The sequence below is a fragment of the Falco cherrug genome, assembly GCF_023634085.1.
Source record: "Falco cherrug isolate bFalChe1 chromosome W unlocalized genomic scaffold, bFalChe1.pri SUPER_W_unloc_1, whole genome shotgun sequence".
In the NCBI taxonomy this organism is placed as follows: domain Eukaryota; kingdom Metazoa; phylum Chordata; class Aves; order Falconiformes; family Falconidae; genus Falco; species Falco cherrug.
In genome coordinates, this window is record NW_026599288.1 from 4,155,324 (window position 1) to 4,169,920 (window position 14,597).

A 14,597-nucleotide genomic window follows, 5' to 3' on the forward strand; every position below is an offset into this window, starting at 1 on the left:
CACCCCAAATAGGTGAACCGGTTAGGTTTTGAAACCCTGTATAAAACTCCCGTTCACCTTGACGTGTTAGCCAGAACTGTCACGGGTCACCAAACCAAATTACTCCAGTGCCATTCACGGGTTGACGTGGTGATGACATGTGGGTACAGTCCGCCATACCAGTTGCAGTAACATTAACATATTCAACAGGTACAACACTAGCCAATAGGTCTAACTCAGGGGTCCGAAAACTACAGCCCGTGGGATGGATACGGCCCCCCAGGGTCCGCAATCTGGCCCCCAGTATTTACAGAACCCCCCTGCTCCCCCCCCCCCCCCCCTCACAGGGGTTGGGGGGGATAACCAAGCAACCGCAGATGACTGCCTGCCACTTCATCCGCGCGCCGGCCCCCTGTTTAAAAAGTTTGAGGACCCCTGGTCTAACTCCTGCAAAGGTAAATGATGTGGCTGATTTAAATTCTCAATAACTGTCTTCTGCCACGCTGCATTATGCATAGAAGGCCAAACATTGCCCATTGGGACTCATACATGTACCATTCTGATTGGAAGTCCGATCCACTGTTTTAACATTCCAAAAAACATCAACATTTGTTTCATTCTCTTGCAGGGGAATACCAATTAAACAAGTTCTAAAGGGGTTGTCTGCCTGTTGCAGACTTAAACAAAAGTCTGTTACTCCCGTGATATTTGCCCATGTCACCCATATGTTTGTCCTAGGCAAGATGTCAAAAATACTGTGGCCAATGGGTAGAAAATTCAAGACCATAAACCAAGTCCACCACTCAAACATGTTTACTCCTACAATTTCCACAATTTTTTATTATTTTTTTTTTACATTCCACACCACAAATCTCTGGTGCTATCACAGATTCTGATGATGTACACTGTCTCCAATCAGCATGGTATTACACTAGTCGTATGCTTTCTCTTGCTTCATGCCCGGTTACTAATCAAACACATACACTCTTTACACCATTTACATTTAAGCTTTGGCTTACAGAACCGTTTTACCCCACATAGCATACATTGGCATAATACCTGTGGGTTACATCCCTTAAAACATAGACAGTTTATTCTGTCTGCTCGCTCTGAGTCTTCTCTTCCGTCTTCTGATCTTGACATACAGGTCACACAAACTTGCTAGGGACCCATATAGGTCCTTTATCTGTGGAGATACAAAAATAACCTCTACTGATAAATAACACCGGATTAGGTCCTTCCCATACGCCTGAAGCCATATTTTTATACAAAACATTCAAACCAGGAACTGTAGTTGTTTGGTTCCCTTGCGCTGTTTGGTGATGTATAACAACAGGTGGTCCCTCTCTATCCTCCGTAAGGGAGAGTTTAAGGTAAGCAACACCTTAGTCAACCGTTTAGTTACATCTATGTCCTGCCATACTTTCTGTCTCTGAAGATAATCCTTCAGGGTACGGTTTGCCCTTTCAACAACTGCTTGCCCCGTTGGGGAGTGAGGAATTCGCTTAACATGTTTAATTCCCCAAGTTGTCATAAACCTAGCGTCTCGTTGATTACTATACGCTGGACCATTGTCTGTCTTTATTTCTACAGGTACTCCCATGACAGCAAAACAAGACATTAAGCATCTCTCCACATGTAATGCCTTTTCACCGGTTTGTGCAGTGGCCCATATAAAATGAGAATAGGTGTCAATTGTGACATGCACATACTTAAGCTTCCCAAAGTCAGGTACATGTGTTACATCCATTTGCCAAACCTGAAGTGCCTTCAGACCTTTTGGGTTAGTGCCCACCCCTAAACCAGGTCCATGATGACTACATTGAGGACAGGAGCGGACAATACCCTTTGCATCTGCTATGGGTATTTGATACTGTTGATGTAAAGACTGCATTCTGATGAAACGTCTCATGGCTGTTACGAGCTTCTTCAAACTTATTTGTTGGAGGAGTTATTGCCAGACAGCTGACTGCTTCACCAGCTCTAGCATTACCTTCGCCAAAACCAATGGTCCACTGATGACTTCTAATATGCAATAATACAAAATTCATGTTTTCTCTATCGAAGAGTACTATGCAGTCGTATAAGCATTTCACCAAGATGTTGGTTCTTTGTCTCTCTCAACAAGGCATCTTCAATGTGCTGTACTACACCAACTACGTACAATGAGTCTGATACTATGTTTACAGGTGTATTGTTCCAGCTTCCCAATGCCCAACACACTGCTTTCAGTTCTAAGGTTTGAAGGTTGTCCCATGGTTCACCGGTGATCACGTGTTTCTGCCACTGATTATCGGATTGCCAAACACACGCAGCCTTCTTTTTCTTTTGCCCTGCATCTGTAAACACCGTTGGCCCGTCAACTGGTCTTTTTGAGTATAACGGTCTCGCAATCCACTGGTAATGTTCTAACATCTTCCAGAGAGGTCCTTTTGGCCGGTTGTTGTGTACAACACCTGTATAACCCATCAAGGCTTCTTGTATGGCTGTTGAATGTCTCAGGAGCCACTCATAATCATCACCACGGACTGGAATACTGATATCTGCTGGTTCAGTCCCATCAATTTCAACAATCCTGTCTCTTCCTTTTCTCACCAAGGCTGCTACTGCTTCAGGGTGACTTAAAATACGATGTCTGGGTTGCAATGGCAAAAACAACCACTCTAAAACGATTGCTGTATTTTCCCCTTTTTTCTTTTGCCATTGCAAAATAAGGGCAAAAGGTGAAGTGGCAACATCACAAACCAAAAAAGATAACGGATGATTTGCCATTCGGCGACCACACCAGCCAGTCTGAACCTTGCAGGACACAACTTCTAGGGCAGCCCGCTGTTCTGGTGAACAAGTTCGAGGACTGTTGGCTTCGGTGCCACGCAACCAGGATTGGAATGGTTGCAAATCATCATTAGTGAGGCCAACTATATTACGAACCCACCGTAGATCTCCTAAAAGCCTTTGAGCATCATGCAGATTAGCTATTTGTGTAGTAAGTGTTACCTTTTGGGGTTGGATTTGAGCATCCGAGATGAGCCAGCCTAGATATTTCCATGGGGCCAAATGTTGAACCTTCTCAGGCGCCACAACCAAACCACATGATAGAAGGTGATCAACAAGCCATTTCATTTGATCATCTGAAATCCCTTGTTCAGCGGCCAGTAAAATATTGTCCGTATAATGGTAGATCAGGACGTGAGGCCAATGTTGTCATACCGGAACAAGTGCCCAATCTACAAAAGTCTGACACATCGTAGGAGAGTTCTTCATTCCTTGTGGTAAAACAACCCATTCATACCATTTGGTTGGAGCGGCACGGTTTATTGATGGCAGAGTGAATGCAAATCTTTGCGTGTCGTCAGGATGTAAGGGAATCGTAAAGAAACAGTCTTTCAAGTCTATCACGACAATTTGCCAATTCTGAGGGATCATCGTAGGAGTTGGAAGACCAGGTTGCAACGCTCCCATCGCTAACATCTGATCATTAACCTTCCATAGATCATGTAAGAGTCGCCATTTCCCATTCTTCTTTGGTATCACAAATATAGGAGTATTCCAAGGACTTGTAGAAGGTCGAATATGACCTACTTTCAGTTGTTCCTGCACCAATTCCTCAGCAATGCACAGCCGTTCTTCTGTTATCGGCCACTGGTCTCCCCAAACTGGCTTTTCTGTTAACCATGTAATCTTCAGTATGGGTGGCTGCCGATCAGTGGCCGTGGTGCAAAATGCTGGTCAGTTGTCATAACTAGACACAATTGTGACAAAACATCCCATCCAATCAGCCCTGATAATGTGTGTGGGAGTTGCATTACGTATGGCCGAATTACAATAGCCTGTCCGTCTTCAAACTGCAATGTAATCAAGTCTTTACTCTGCTTTGGGGCTTTTGCACCTCCTACTCCTACCACTTGGGTGATTGGAGATTGCAGTTCCCAATCCTGGGGCCATAGATGTTGATTAATGATGGTGACATCTGCCCCGGAGTCTAATAGAGGTTCCAGACTAATTTGCTGACTGCCTTTCTTCAATTGAATCTTCTGATATGGTCTTTGATTAAGAGCTAATGTGAAGCACACCTCATGTCCGGTAGATCCAAAACCGTCTTCTCCTATCTTAGATGTCTGGCCTTGTTGTCTGAGTTGCTCATAATATTGTCGATGCACAACAAGGCTTTCATAGGGAAGTATTTGAGCAATTTTACTTCCTTTTGGAATAGTAACAGGTGGTTGTAATGCATAGGCCATAACTTGTATGTGTCCCGTAAAATCTGCATCAATTACTCCAGGTAAAACAATTACTCCTTGCCTTCCTGTCGAAGATGATCCCAATAAAAGTCCTTCAACTGGAGAATTCACATTACACAAAGGTCCTTTTACTTCAGTTGGAATTAAAGTCACTTTATTATTCAAAGTTACATCTACTGTGGTTGCCACGTCCACCCCGAGGCTCCCCCAGGTGGCTGGGATGCGCTAGTATAAGAAACCACATTTCTCATCTGCATTGTTGGGGCCTGTACTTGTGTATTCACGCGTAGACCTGTCGTACTGTGCTGCATGTTTCCCGACCTGTTATATCTACAAACAGCAGTAGCATGTGAACCTAATTTACATTTATGACACCAAAGTCTTTGAACAGATACGCCTCATGTGTCCAGATTCACCACATCAATAACAAATATCAGATCCTGATTTACCATCATTCCCTTTTCGATGTCCACCTATATGATTTGTTAAAGCTGCTGCAATTATATGCCCTTGCTCCCTCAACGCAGCAGTAAAGGCAGCCGCTTGGTTATTTTGTTCGGCTCGAGTAGCTCTAATCAACATTTCATCTACGGGACTTCCTTGGGGTAGTGTTGCTAAGATCGCCCTTGTTCTTGGGTTAGCCCCTTCAAAAGAGAGGGTGCGTAACAAATGTTCCTGCAGATCCGAAGTCTACAAATTGTCCATAGGGCTCCGTTGTCCCCTGACGAACAGTGGTATAGGAAGCAGGTTTCTTCTTGTCTGGCACAGACAAAAGGGCTCAATGTGCTAAAGTTTGAGCAAGTTGATGCATTTGTATAGGATACTGCAATTGAACCTGCGTAGTAAAGTCCCTGCCCAGTTAACATATCTGCCCGTAGACCATAAAGCAGATCTCCTATATTTGGATCTTGATGTCTGTTTGCTTCCTCTACAGCTAGTCTCTTCCTCTCAAACATTAAATATTGAGAAGGAGCCAATAACAGGGAAGCAAGTCCAGCACAGTCAGCAGGTGAAAGAATGTCTGCTGTGAAAATAAACTGTATGATCTGTTGTGCAGCCTCTGAACACAGACCATGAGTAGTGACCGTTTGCTTTGCTTGTTGCAATATTTTCCAATCATGCGGCTCCCATTGTGCACCAAGGTTATTAATCGCTACTGGACAAGCTAACGAGCTAGTCATCTGCCAATCACCCTCCAAAAGAGCATCACGAATAACACCAGACCAATGCTGTAGAATTGGATCTTTTCTCGAGTTCAGCATCGTAGGGGCAGTTGGGCTAACTGGAGGAATTACAGGTATTGAAGTAGTAGGCAGGTTCATTTTAACTCGCTTTTCCAGTTTTCTTAATTTATCTATTACCTCCTGTAAGGATTTCTCTGTATTGTTATCACAAAGCTTCTCCCCGCCTTCCTCCTCAAATTCGTCCGATGATGTTTCAGGAAGAGGAGGATACAACATCGGACATCGCTTTTGCCCTCCTTGATTTGATCTATGAGCTGTAGCCACCCTCCGTTTTGGCCTTGCTCCACCCACAGCTCCAATTGGTGCAGCATGACTTGCTGCTCCTCCTTCCTGGGGAGGCTCAACAGGCTCTTCCGGTTTCAGCTCAGTTACAACAGACCCCCGAGGAGTAACTTCCGGTTTGTCCGCTGTCTTATATAATAACTCCTGTACTGTTGAACACGCAGAGGCTGACATACCCTTCATAGGATGAGCATGCCCAACTCCGAAAAACATAGCCAAGAGAGAAGGCTTAGGTGAATCACCCTTCTGCTCTATTGGCTTTTCTACCACATCTCCTCCCAATGCTTCTATAGCTGTTGCCGCTACTTTTTTTTCCGCCTTCATAGTTTCCAGAGTGTTAATTATAGACCGCCATGTAGCTCCTAACGCTTTAGCTTCTTTTCCTTCTTTACCTCCCTCGATCGTAGTACCCCAGAGGCGATTTCCCACTTCTCTTCATTTCGTAATACTAAACAATAACGCAGGTTCAGGAATCAATTCCTTTTTTTGTGCCCAGCGAACTAAAGCCTCCACTTCTGTTTCTTTAGTGCTCTCATCTCTCTTAAAGAGGGTACTAGTTAAGAGTTTAATTTCCGCGTCTAATTCCATTGCGGTCTTCCTGAATGCCCTCCCCTCTCACAGAGAGGGTATCAGCGGAGAGCCCGGTTGCGTTTTTTTTTCGTCACAGTCTTCATTAGTGCTCCCCCCTCTCTCAGAGAAGGTATCAGAGGAGAGCCCTGCTGCGTTTTATTCGTCGCGGTCTTCGTTAGTGCCCTCCCCTCTCTCAGAGAGAATATCAGTGGAGATCCCTGCTGCGTTTTATTCGTCGCGGTCTTACCACCGGCAGGGGTGCGATCTGCAGCTCTACACCGAACTCTGGACTCCGCTTTTTGCCTTCCAGGTTCCGCCCACCTCTGACCTCCAGCTCCCTAATCGGACAACTTCCCTTCAGGTCCGATGCATGGAGACTTCCACCATTAAGCGAACCACATTTAAGCGAATAAATGGGTCCCTGTTTAGGCACCAGATGAAGAGGGTCCCCCGTGGAGAGTCGGCCAAGTCACGACAATCACACCAATATGACTACATGCCGTGCCCCTTTAATTAAACAAACTGGTCATATTTATAACTTAAACTGATCACTCACATGACTTTACACACAGGTGATTGGATAAAAGTTTCTGGTCATGGGGGCGTCTGTGTCGCTGATTGGTGAGCATGCTGCAGGCGCCTGATCAGAGTGTGCTGATGAGAGTGTGTTGATTTCCCGGTTCCCAGGACTTGCTCTGCACCTGGCTACTTGTTTGGGCATAGCTTGTTTTCTTTCTCCCACTGCTTGTTCCCAGGACAATTTAAAGCTGCTCTGCAGCTTCAACTAACAGGCCTGGGTTGTCCAACCCAGACAATGGTAACATATGTCCTCGGTCCTTTAAAAATTCGTCTACAGCCAACAAACCTGCTCCAGTGTGGGCTCCGCTCCACAGGCCGTGTCCTGCTAGGAGCCTGCTCCAGCATGGGGTCTCCACAAGGTCACAGCTTCCTTCAGGGCACTTCCCCCTGCTCCGGCCTGGGGCCCTCCACAGGCTGCAGGTGGGTATCTGCTTCACCATGGACCTCCATGGGCTGCAGAGGCACAGCCTACCTCACCATGGTCTTCACCACTGGCTGCAGGGGAATCTCTGCTCCAATACCTGGAGCACCTCCTCCCTCTCCTTCTTCCCTGACCTTGGTGTCTGCAGAGTTGTTTCTCTCGCATATTCTCTCTCCTCTCTCTTGGCGGCTGCTGTTGTGTAGCAGTTTCTATCCCTTCTTGTCATGTTATCCCAGAGGCGCTACCACCGTCGCTGGTGGGCTTGGCCTTGGCCAGTGGTAGGTCTGTTAGAGCCAATGCCAACTGGCTGCATCTGACATGGGGGCAGCTTCTGGTGTCTTCTCACAGAAGCCACCCCTGTAGCCCACCTGCTACCACCAAAGACCTTGCCACAAAAATTCACTTCAGTCAGATAATTCTGTCAATTCCCTGGGACTTCATTGTTATTATTTTTAACCTGGAATTACACCTTGCTGTATCTCACACAGCATCCTTAACTTTGTGAATGAGAAGTGGATCTGATATATGCTAAATGATTAAAAGATGATGGCCATTGTCATTCAGCAAGTATATTCTTCAGTCTTTAGAAATTCAACTTGTCGGAGTATTGGGTGTGATGACTTAATCTTGACATAATATTTTCTTGATGCAAGGTTGTATCAGCATACATTGAAATGATGCTGTCTACTTGCATCAGCAGAGACTATTGTGTTGTCTCCTGGTAACATTTCTCTATTGAACTCTAAAGATAAACTAAATTGAGACTTTGTAATCTCTACAGAGTATTCCTACTATGCTTATGCCTGTCTCCTTTCCTTGAATGAGTTCTTTACACCTCTGAGAGAGCAAAGAAAGAAGCTCTCTTCATATGGTGTCAGAAGTAATGTGGCATTCTATTTCACCAACATGAAGGCCATGTTAGGCTGATGTTTTATATGAAAATTGCAGGAACAGAAATGGTGTCAAAGCTTACCACTTTTTAGGTAAGATAGGACATATATAATGTGCCTCTGTGGTGAAAAAAAACCAACCCCAGAACTATTGATGAGAGGATCTATTATAGTTAAGATTCAGACTGTCAATCCTTATTGCCAAAACATATATGTCCTTTCTCAGATCTACCTTTTATCCTTCTTAGGCAAGAGATAGAGGACATGGTTAGTTTGCACACACTTTCTGTAAAGTTTTGAGTTTGGCCTCTTTTTTTATTTTTTATTTTTATTTCCTCTGTCCTTTAGGAGTGTTGCTCTTGGTGCTGCCAAGAACTAATGGCAGTATATATTGAGACAAACACGTGATGTTCCTGGTAGCTTGTTGCTGGTCCATAATAGCCATACTTATCTATCCTGTTGCAGCTATACAAAGTCCTTGTGATCCCAATCTTAGATCGTGTGTTAGTGACTGATTCTTCACCCAATCCTAGTGTGGGAACTCTAGTCTTTGGTCTCACTAGAGTGTTATCTCAGTGGATTTATCATGGTTTAACCCTGGCTGGCAACCAAGCACCACGCAGCCACTTGCTCACTCCCTCCCCACCCAGAGGGATGGGGAGGAGAATCAGAAAGGAATGTAAAACTCAAGGGTTGAGATAAGAACAATTTAACCATTTAAACAGAATAAAGAGGTAAGAACAACAATAATAATAATAACAATTAGGATGGAAAGGTTGGAAAAAAGGGTAAAATCCAAGGGAAAAGGGAAAAAGGAAAAATACCAAGTGATGCACAGTACAACTGCTCACCACCTGCTGACCGATGCCCAGCCAGGCCCTGAGCAACGATCCCCCCCAGCTAACCCCCCAAGTTTATATACCAAGCATGACATCCCATGGTATGGAATACCTCTTTGGCTGGTTCAGGTCAGCTGACCTGGCTGTGTCCCTTCCCAGTCTCTTGTGCCCCTCCAGCCCTCTGGCTGGCAAGGCCCAAGAAACCACAAAGTCTTTGACTTAGTATAAATATTACCCAGCAACAACTAAAACCATCAGTGTGGTTATCAACATTGTTCTCACATCATAGCCAAAACACAGCACTGTACTAGCTACTAAGAAGAAAATTAATACCATCCCAGCTGAAACCAAGACAGTATCCACCCCTTATTCCATACCATTTATGTCATGCTACATTTTCCAATACATTATCATCATCGCCTCTCCTGCCCTTTATATAAATACACAGATTATCATTCCCTTAGTCTATGTAGCATCCCTCTAAAATCCATTGAGTTCATTTAGTCCATGATGTTGGGCTCCATCTGTTATAACAATCTTTCTGGGCAAGGAGGACCGTATGAGGTGTTGAATTGTTCCATGTTGAAGCCAGTTCTAATCCTATTACAGCTGTGCTGATCTGGTTTCACCAGTCAGTCTTTGTTGGTGTGGCAGTTGAAATAAAAATAAGGTTCACATCTTCAAATCTAAAGATGGTAGAAATGAATGCCACAAAATTATCCAGTCTCTCCGGGACGTGGGTTCAAATTCTGCCATCATCACCAAAGACAATATACAGCATTATGTAAGAATTGACATCACTTAATTTATTGACTGTTTTCACCCAAAAACAAATCCCCTCGAGGCACACATCGGACTTCCCCATCTTCCTGCATTACCCACCAAGTGCTCCCAGGCCCTTGAGTAAAAACAATCCCACGAATGGGTTTGCCTTTGCCTGAGGCAGGAATGACCCAGACTCTTTTCCCAAGCATATTTTTAAGGTGTACTACAGGAACTTTATCCCCTACTACAGTATGCAAAAGCTTTGACTGGGCAGGACTAGCTTGTGTAGCAGATCCTCTGGTATTAACCAACCAGGTAGCCTTTGCTAGATGTTTATCCCAGTGTTTGAAAGTTCCACCACCCATTGCTTTCAGTGTAGACTTTAACAGTCCGTTACATCGTCCAGTTTTCCCAGAGACTGGTGCATGATAGGGAATGTAATATACCCACTCAATGCCATGTTCTTTGGCCCAAGTGTCTATGAGACTGTTTCAGAAATGAGTTCCATTGTCTGATTCAGTTCTTTCTGGGGTGCCTTGTCGCCACAAGACCTGTCTTTCAAGACCCAGGAGAGTGTTCTGGGCAGTGGCATGGGGCACAGGATATGTTTCCAGCCATCCGGTGGTTGCTTCCACCATTGTAAGCACGTGTCGCTTGCCTTGGCAGATCTGTGGGAGTGTGATATAGTCAATTTGCCAAGCCTCACCATATTTATATTTCAGCCATCGTCCTTCATACCAGAGAGACTTTAACCATTTGGCTTGCTTAATTGCAGTGCATGTTTCACATTCATGGGTTACCTGTGCAATAGTGTCCATGGTTAAGTCTACTCCTTGATCTCGGGCCCATCTGTATGTTGCATCTCTTCCTTGATGACCTGAAGTGTCATGAGCCCATTGAGCTATAAATAATTCAACTTTATGTTGCCAATCCAAATCTACTTGAGCCACTTCAGTCTTGGCTGCTTTAGCTACCTGCTGCTGGTTGTTTAAATGTTCTTCAGTGGCCCGACTCTTGGGTACATGAACATCTATATGATGTACCTTTACAACCAAGTTCTCCAACCGAGCAGCGATATCTCGCCATAATGCAGCAGCCCAGATGGGTTTACCTCTGCATTGTCAATTACTTTGCTTCCATTGCTGTAACAACCCCCACAGGGCATTTGCCACCATCCATGAGTCAGTATAGAGGTAAAGTATTGGCCACTTTTCTCGTTCAGCAACATCTAAAGCCAGCTGGATAGCTTTCACTTCTGCAAACTGGCAAATTCACCTTCTCCTTCAGCAGTTTCTGTGACTTGTCATAGGGGACTCCATACAGCTGCCTTCCACCTCCGATGCTTTCCTACAATACGACAAGACCCATCAGTAAACAAGGCATATTGCTTCTCATGTTCTGGCAGTTCATTATACAATGGGGCTTCTTCAGCACATGTCACCTCTTCCTGTGATGACATCACAAAATCTTCACCTTCTCGCCAATCTATAATAATTTCCAAAATTCCTGGATGATTGGAATTTCCTATCTGAGCTCATTGTGTAATCAGTGCAATGCACTTCATATAGCATCAGTTGCATGATGTGTAGAAGAAATCCTGCCTTTAAATATCCAGCCCAGCACTGGTAACTGGGACGCCAAGAGGAGCTGCGCTTCAGTACCAATCACTTCTGAAGCGACTCAAACTCCTTCATAAGCTGCCAATATCTCTTTTTCAGTTGGAGTATAGCAGACCTCAGATCCTTTATATGCCCAACTCCAAAAACCCAAAGGTCGTTCTTGAGTTTCCCTTGGTACTTTCTGCCAGAGGTTCCAGGTTGGGCCATTCTCCCCAGCTGAAGTGTAGAGCACATTCTTTACATCTTGCCCAGTCCGAACTGGCCCAAGACCTACTGCTTGAACTATCTCTCATTTAATTTGTTCAAAGGCTTGTCATTGCTCAGGACCCCATTTAAAATCATTCTTCTTTTGAGTCACAAGATAAAGAGGGCTTACAATCATACTGTAATTTGTAATGTGTATTCTCCAAAAACTGATGACACCTAAGAAAGCCTGAGTTACTTTCTCATTAGTTGGTGGAGACATAGCTGCTATTTTGTTGATGACATCCACTGGGATTTCACGACGTCCATCTTGCCATTTTATTCTCAAAAAGTGGATCTCCTGTGCGGGTCCCTTGACTTTACTCTGTTTTATGGCAAAGTCGGCTTTCAGAAGGATTTGGATGATTTTCTCCCCTTTCTCAAAAACTTCTGCTGTATCGCCCCATATGATCATGTCATCAATGTATTGCAGATGTTCTGGAGCTCCACCCTGTTCTAGTGCAGCCTGGATCAGTCCATGGCAGATGGTAGGGCTGTGTTTCCACCCCTGGGGCAGTCAATTCCAGGTGTATTGGACACCTCTCCAAGTGAAGGCAAACTGTGGCCTGCACTCTGCAGCCAAAGGGATTGAGAAAAATGCATTTGCAATACCAATAGTGGCATACCACTTGGCTGCCTTTGATTCCAGTTCATATTGAAGTTCTAGCATGTCTGGTATGGCAGCACTCAATGGCGGCGTGACTTCATTCAGACCATGGTAGTCCACTTGTTAGTCTCCATTCTCCATTAGATTTTCACACTCACCATATGGGACTATTAAAGGGTGAATGGGTTCTGCTGATCACTCCTTGGCTCTCTAGTTGGCGAATCAGCTCCTGGATGGGAATCAGGGAGTCTTGGTTGGTGCGGTATTGCCGCTGTTGCACCATGGTAGTAGTGATCGGCACCTGCTGTTCCTCAACTTTCTGTAACCCCACCACAAATGGGTCTTCTGAAAGGCCAGGCAAGGTAGACAGCTGCTTAATTTCCTCTGTTTCCAGAGTAGATATACCAAAAGCCCACCGATACCCTTTCGGATCCTTGAAATACCCTCTCCTAAGATAGTCTACGCCAAGGACACATGGAGCTTCTGGGCCAGTCACAATGGGATGTTTTTGCCGCTCATTCCCAGTCAAGCTTATTTCAGCCTCCAATACAATCAGGTGTTGCGATCTCCCTGTCACTCAAGAAATACTGATTGGCTCTGCCCCTTCATAGCTTGATTGCATTAAAGTACACTGTGCACCTGTATCTATTAAAGCTTTATATTCCTGTGGGTCTGATGTGCCAGGCCATCGGATCCACACAGTCCAATAAACTCGGTTATCCCTGTCTTCCATCCGTCTGGAGGCAGGGTTCCTCTAATCCTGGTCTAGGGACTCTGCACTAGGATGGCTAGCGGTGCAAAATGGATGTAGCGTGGAGTAGTTTCACTCACGTCTTGCCAGAATGGGTTAGAATTCCTTTTCACAGGATCAAGAGTAAAGTCAGCCCTATCATTCTGACTGGAAAATTGTCCTTTGGAGAGCGGAGCAGCAACTTTCCTGGAAGACTCCTTATTTGTGATTGTTTTTCTTTGTAGTTCACGCACTTGTGCCTCCAGAAATGAGGTAGGTTTTCTGTCCCACCTCCTCATGTCCTCGCCATGGTCTTGCAGATAAAACCACAGGGTACCTTGTGGTGTGTATTTTCTATATTCTCCGCTCCAAACAGAAGGATGTCTACAGTTGATAGCTGAGGTGCGAGTCTGTTTTGGTGGAGTCAGACCTATCCTTGTTAAGCTGGTGGACCAGTTTCTCTACAGCTGAGATGAGGGAGGTAGAGACACTATCTTCATAGTTTCGGAGCTGATCATCCACTGTTGGTGGTGCAGTGTCTGACCAACCCATTAGTGCCAATGAGTTGGCATATGCTGACGGTGTGCTCTGTATCAATTTCTGCCACATCGGCTGTGTGCATGGGACTTGATCAGGACCTATGGGTGACTGTGGATCGTTCAGGTTATAATAGATCATCTATTTCACAGCTAATTCCTCAAGTACTGAATACCCTTCTCTATTGCAGTCCACTTGGTTGTACGACATGTAATATCCTCCTTTCCTTCACACTTAACAGAAGTCACTTCCAGAGACTGATTATTTGTGCTCCTTTTCCAATTGCCTTATCAATGCCCCTTTCTCTAGCAAGTGATCCCAGTTGCTTGGCTTCCCTACCCTCCAAATCTATACTATGAGCCCCATTATCCCAGCATTGAAGCAACCAGGTGATAATGTGGTCACCTGTTTGACAGGCATTATCTTTCCGCATATCCCACAGTTCATTCAGAGATAGGGATTGAGAGGTTACCTCTTGTTCACTTTCTTCATCTTGTTCACATGATGGGCCTGCTCCTTCATCTTCCCTTACTAAACGAGCTGCTTTCGATTTCCATTTCCTTTTATCTACAGGGGCGGTCTTTTGCATCACTCCATCACTCGTTTCAAAGGCGAAAGTAGCTGGAATGCCTGCCACAGGGGTTTGAGTAGCTGCAGACGCCGGCTGGGGGGGCTGAAGCAGCAGGGTCTGGAGCAGGGGCCGTAGGAGCTGGAGCAGGGGCTGCAGCGGCCACAGCGCCTGCCACAGGAGCTGGATCGGCTGCTGAGAGTGGACCGGCAGGTGGAGCAGCTGCAGCAGGTGCCGCAGGGGCTGGAGCAGTAGTTACAGTTTGTTGTTTAAAATTCCACCATATCCAGGACATGAAGACAGAATTCAGTATTCCTATTGCTAGGCTCAGAACTGACACTATGGAGCTGCCATCGGACCAAATATACTCACAGCCTCCTAAAATCCTAATTGTTTCATTAATTAGCCCTGAGGGGAAGGGGGAGGTGTAGACCCCACCCACAGGCTGACTCTCTGGGAAAACAAAACCAAAGGTGCCATTGT

General features: G+C 45.2%; 1 protein-coding gene and 1 long non-coding RNA gene across 5 annotated transcripts in view; both read left to right on the forward strand.

Moving 5' to 3' along the window:
- Window positions 1–14,597, forward strand: part of LOC102056725 (transportin-1) — a 77,955-nt gene that overhangs the window by 10,302 nt on the left and 53,056 nt on the right. The window lies entirely within an intron of this gene.
- LOC129734883 (uncharacterized) lies at window positions 5,269–7,915 on the forward strand. The gene is made up of 3 exons (XR_008730428.1): window positions 5,269–5,979; window positions 6,627–6,909; window positions 7,645–7,915. It is a non-coding gene; the product is annotated as an uncharacterized LOC129734883 (long non-coding RNA).